General features: G+C 41.7%; 1 pseudogene; it reads right to left on the minus strand.

The window, feature by feature from the left end:
* Positions 1-1,566: 1,566 nt before the first annotated feature.
* LOC110741330 lies at positions 1,567-4,893 on the minus strand (annotated as a pseudogene).
* Positions 4,894-5,507: the final 614 nt, after the last annotated feature.

Here is a 5,507-nt window from a genome sequence, read left to right on the forward strand (position 1 = left end):
AAGACCTGGGTTAAAGTGAAGGGCGATATGGAGATAGGCTCCGTGCACAAAACATGAGCAGAAGAAAAGGGACTCCGGTATTTTCAAAGATCTGAAAGAATTTTTAAAATTGGAGACTGTAGTACTCAGGACTGAGCCTGGAGTGTAAGCAGGAGCCCGAACATACTGGGTTTTTTGGGCCATGTTTAAGGGCCGTGGAAATCCATGAAAGATTTTAAGCAGAGGATTGAGATATGATCAAAATCTCATCAACAAAATGACATCTTACGAAAATGGAGAGGCCAAGGCTAAGCATAGATGGCAGGAGAGCTTTGAGGAAGAAAATTCAGTGATCTCTACAGAGGTTCAAGGATGTGTAATGAGAATGGGTAGATGAGGTAGGTATCTTTGGGAATAAAGAAATTGAGAATATGAAAAGATAGACTGTTCAATGGATTAGCCACATAAATACTGATGTCTCCCACCAGGGTCATGGGTGGAAAAAAAAAAAAAAAAAAAACAGAGAAGATTTTGACCATGTCATCATTTGATGAAGGCAAGTAGAGGAGAGATAACAGTAACCAGGAGTGGTAGAGGATGATATGAATGAATGGCATGAACCTCAAAGAAGCACCAGTCTTCGCTGATTTGTTTGTTTGTCTGCTTTTACAGGAAAGAACTGAAAATTGTATTTCAGAAAAAAGACGCTGAACTCACCACCATGCCAAAGGTAGAAGAGATCTGAAAAAATAAATGATCACCACTTATTAAGAAGCATAACATTGCATCAGACATAAAATAGGATTAATTATAGCACCAGCTTCATTTGCATTTTGTGAGCATTAAATGAAAGAGTGTATCTGCAAAGTTTTTACTTCAAGGATTCAAGGTACCATGTAGTAAGAGCTGAACACACAGGAGCTACCTTTGTTATCAAGATTTCTCACTAATACAATATGTTCAGGATAGAATTCTTCAGAGCTAGTTTGCCCAGAGCACTTAGAGACCTCTGAGCCCTTATAGCAGTGATTCTGTCTTATAATAGTAACTATGCCCTCCAATGCCCCTGCACAACATCCAAAATACCGCCATTTGAAATTACAACTTTTGCAAAGACTAAGTTAAGGTGATGTTTGCGGTGATGATGGTAGTAAAGAAAATAGTGTTAATAGTGATTGTTGCAGCAATGTTTTTTCATTTCTTTAACAAAAATATGTTGAATGTCCACTGTCATAAAAGTATACATAGCCATTTATTCAAAAGCACATACTATGTTAATATGACTAAAGAAGAAATACGCTAGTAACACAGTCCATTAAAATAATGAAACTTATTTATTAACACATGTTTACTGGCAGCATATTATATGCCAAGAACTATTTTAAGAATATGGTAGAAGTCACTATCTAGTAAGAATGTAAACAGAGATTATTTTTTCAACAAAAAAACATTATAATTATAAATTATAATGAATAATAAAAGAAACATACAGTACCCTGAGATCAGAAAACAAATGACTTAATGTAATTAAAAGAATCTTTTCTAAGTAGATGAGGTTTGAAATGAGGTTCAAAATGAGTAGAAACAGCAAGAATAAGGGCAGGGAAAAGCATTTCTATTAGGAGGAGCCTGGACAACCCACCTGGAGGGAGCATAAACATTTGAGGAAATAAAGAAAAGCATTTATGTATATTAGGAATATATAACACTCAAACAATACTAATATGTTTCAAGGATATGCAAATACATAAGAGCATAACACAAACACATTAATGGTAGGAACTGGGAAGGAAATGAACAAGAGAGTAAGAAATGAAGACAGAAAATAAATAAACAGAACAAGAATCAGAACAACAATCGTTGCATGCAATAAACTTACAAGTATGATTAACTCAAAGTCTTGCAGCTGAGACTAAAAATGAAGAAATAAAACTACAGATATCATAGAGGGTCATTCATCTCAAAAATAGAATGAAAAAGTACTGGAAATAGAGAAAACAACCTTAATCTGCAATTCTAGTCATATGGAACATGAATATTTTAAAGTATTTCTGTCATAAATTTGAACTCAAGATTATCTCCATAGTTAGTCACCCTTCTTTCTCTGAAGCTAAGTAGGTGGTACAGAGGCCAGTCTCTTCCCATGGACTGGCTGTGAGTGAGCTCTGTGGTGGTGGGAGGTGCCCCATTTTTTCCTATGTCCAGCTCATCTCTTTCTGATCTCCTAAAACACTTGAATTCAGATCCATCATATTACCTGATGCATTTATCTTATCAACACAAATAATAAACTTTCAGAAGAGAAAGGTATCAGAAAGATTTCCTGCTTATTGATCAGTTGAGATACCTCAGCCCTTCTAATAGTTTTCCATCCCAATATATAAATACCATAGGCCTCAGAAGAGATTTCCTAACTTCCAAACACCTAGGAAAACTTTCCCTGCTTTCTTTTTACTCTCTCCACATGACCTGGGCTATGGGGCTTTCACCTAGTGAGGGAGGGCCACCTGGGCCCCTGAAGTCCAGCTGATGATAACTACACTGAGGTAGGCTCAATCCACTTGGAGCTCAGAATCATCAACAGCCGCTCCCAGATCTGCTTGGTCTTCATGCCATAGACAAAGGGATCCAGTGCCGGGGGAAAGAGCAAGTGGAGATTGGCAAAAATGACCTTTGCAGCAGAAGCTGTAGATGGTCCAAAGCTCTACATGACCACAGAAAGAAAGCCAGGTCCATAGAAGAAGAGGATGACACAGACATGGGCTATACATGTGCTGCCTGCTTTAGCACGTGCCTTAGGTGAAGGAAAATGCATTACAGTCCTCACAATCTGCCCATAAGAATAGGTAATAAAGGCCACATCCCCCACACCAAGAAGGATTGCCATGGCAAAGGCATAGAGGTAGTCCACAGTGGTGGCCCCACAGGCCAGTTTCACCACTGCCATATGCTCACAGTAGGTATAGGTAATTGTGTGTGAGAGCCACAGTAGGGCAGCCTATGAGCCAAGCTTGGAAAGGAGATGGTCAATCCCATCACTCCCAACACCACCAGGCCTCCAATCTTGGCAACAACAACATGTGTAAGGATGGTTGCATAATGCATGGCCACAAAGCAGTCCAGGGCCATGACGACTAGCACCCCTGACTCCATGGCAGAGAATGCATGGGTGAAGAACATCTGGGAAAGACAGGAGTAGGAGCTATGGCTGTAGCATCAAACCAGAAAATAGCCAGCATCTTAGGCAGTGTGGAGAGAGAGAGGACCAAGTCGACAAAGGAGAGCATGGCAAGAAAAAGAAACATGGGCTGGTGAAGGCCTGCATTCTGTCCAGATGAGAAAAAGCAGGACACCATTCCCAGGCAATGACAGGAAAAACATAAAGCAAAAGGGAAGTGAGATTCAAATGTGGGCGGCAGTCAATCCTGGGATGCCAGCCAGGAAGAAAGTGTGTGGGAAGAGAACAGAATTATTGGGAAAAACCGTGGTTATCATCTCACATGGAAGTACAAAGTGACATTGCAGAGAAAGGCAGGCTGGTAAAATTCAGTGATGTAGCAGTTGGGAGCTCAGGACATATGCTCTCACTGACACCATCACCAATACATCACTCTCCCCTACAGTTCTCAGAAAAGAGTAAAAATTAATTTTCAGTTTAGTCAATATTTCTGCAAGGTCTTCAAACACAGAAGAGGCAAGTTAGTGGGAAATGCATTGGGTGAGATTTGTCCAGTGGCAAATGCATTAGACAGGAAGTTCAGAAACCAGTTTCTAGTATTAGATATTCTATAATATGTGTGACCTGGAGAAATTCACATAAACAGGTTTAAGTAGATGCCCAGGGCTTGTTGTTGAATAACAATTATCCCATTAAGCTCATATCCCCAAGTTTTGAATTCAGCTGCTTGATTCAATCAATGCTGACCTCAAATAGTTCTCCAGTCTTATTCAACTAAGCCTCATCTAAAATTGCCAAAAATTCTAACATCTGAAAAATCCCTTAATTTAGAGATATTCTACTCTTCAAAGCTTCATTTGACTGTCAAGTTTACATATAACATATGTTACAAGAATAACATATGGTCCCTGATAATTTCAACACTGATGAGGCTCTTCCTTGCATATTCCTGTCCACTTCACTTGGTCCTCTACCAGATATCTCAATGGTTGTCTGCTTTACCACCTCCTGTATTTTCTGCTCCTTCAAGTTGGTGTTGTACAGAGATAGACACAAAGCTCAGAGTTGTGGTGACCTGGATAAACAAAAGCTCTGATAATAACAACAATGTGAAAGCCAAATATTCTATACCACAGTCACCTTACTCAGATCATGAGAAACCTTGGCAGATGTGCCCTCCAGTTCTTCTTTTCAGGTTATTACATTAAGAGTGTACAACATTATTCATCATTATTCATGTCCCTAACATATATTACATTCAACATATTCATTTTATTTATTAGAAAACTGATGTCTGGAAAAAGTAAATTTCCCAGGGCTATAGCTCTCTACAGTGACAGAATCAGACCACAGCTCACATCCACTGACTTCCAAGCTAGGAAGCCATCCTCCCATCTCCATGTTAGCAGTGGCTACTGCAGAGCCAAGGAAGAAATTCCAGGGCCCCATGGCCAAAAGTAGGAAGTACAGAGTGATCAAATACTAGGGCAGACAAGGAATGATTTAGAGATCATGTGAATCCCCCAATATCCCCAATACCTCAAGTACCACAATCCTCTCAGGTGAGAGACAAACACAGGACTCACATATACCTGGGACTAGGGCCAGGGAGGGCTTTGGAATGTGAGACAAGTGATTCACATTCTAGGCATAAAAGGTGCAGCCTTGGAGGGTGGAGCAAGATGGCCGAATAGGAGCAGCTCCAGTCTCCAACTCCCAGCGCGAGCGACACAGAAGACAGGTGATTTCTGCATTTTCAACTGAGGTGCCGGGTTCATCTCACTAGGGAGTGTGGGACAATCGGTGCTGGTCAGCTGCTGCAGCCCCACCAGCGAGAGCTGAAGCAGGGCTCACCTCACCTGGGAAGTGCAAGGGGGAAGGGAATTCCTTCTCCTAGCCAGGGGAACTGAGACACACAACACCTGGAAAATCGGGTAACTCCCACCCCAATACTGCGCTTTACCAAGGATCTTAGCAAACAGGCACACCAGGAGATTATATCCCACACCTGGCTGGGAGAGTCCCATGCCTACGGAGCCTCCCTCATTGTTAGAACAGCAGTCTGCAATCTAACGGCAAGGCAGCCGTGAGGCTGGGGGAGGGGCACCTGCCATTGCTGAGGCTTAAGTAGGTAAACAAAGCTCGAACTGGGTGGAGCTCAAAGCAGCTCAAGGAGTCCTGCCTGTCTCTGTAGACTCCACCTCTGGGGACAGGGCACAGCTAAACAACAACAACAAAAAGCAGCTGAAACCTCTGCAGACGCGAAACCACTCTGTCTGGATAGCTTTGAAGAGAGCACTGGATCTCCCAACACGGAGGTTGAGGTCTGAGAATGGACAAGGGGTCCCTG

The sequence above is a fragment of the Papio anubis genome, chromosome 12 (genome assembly GCF_008728515.1).
Source record: "Papio anubis isolate 15944 chromosome 12, Panubis1.0, whole genome shotgun sequence".
In the NCBI taxonomy this organism is placed as follows: Eukaryota; Metazoa; Chordata; class Mammalia; order Primates; family Cercopithecidae; genus Papio; species Papio anubis.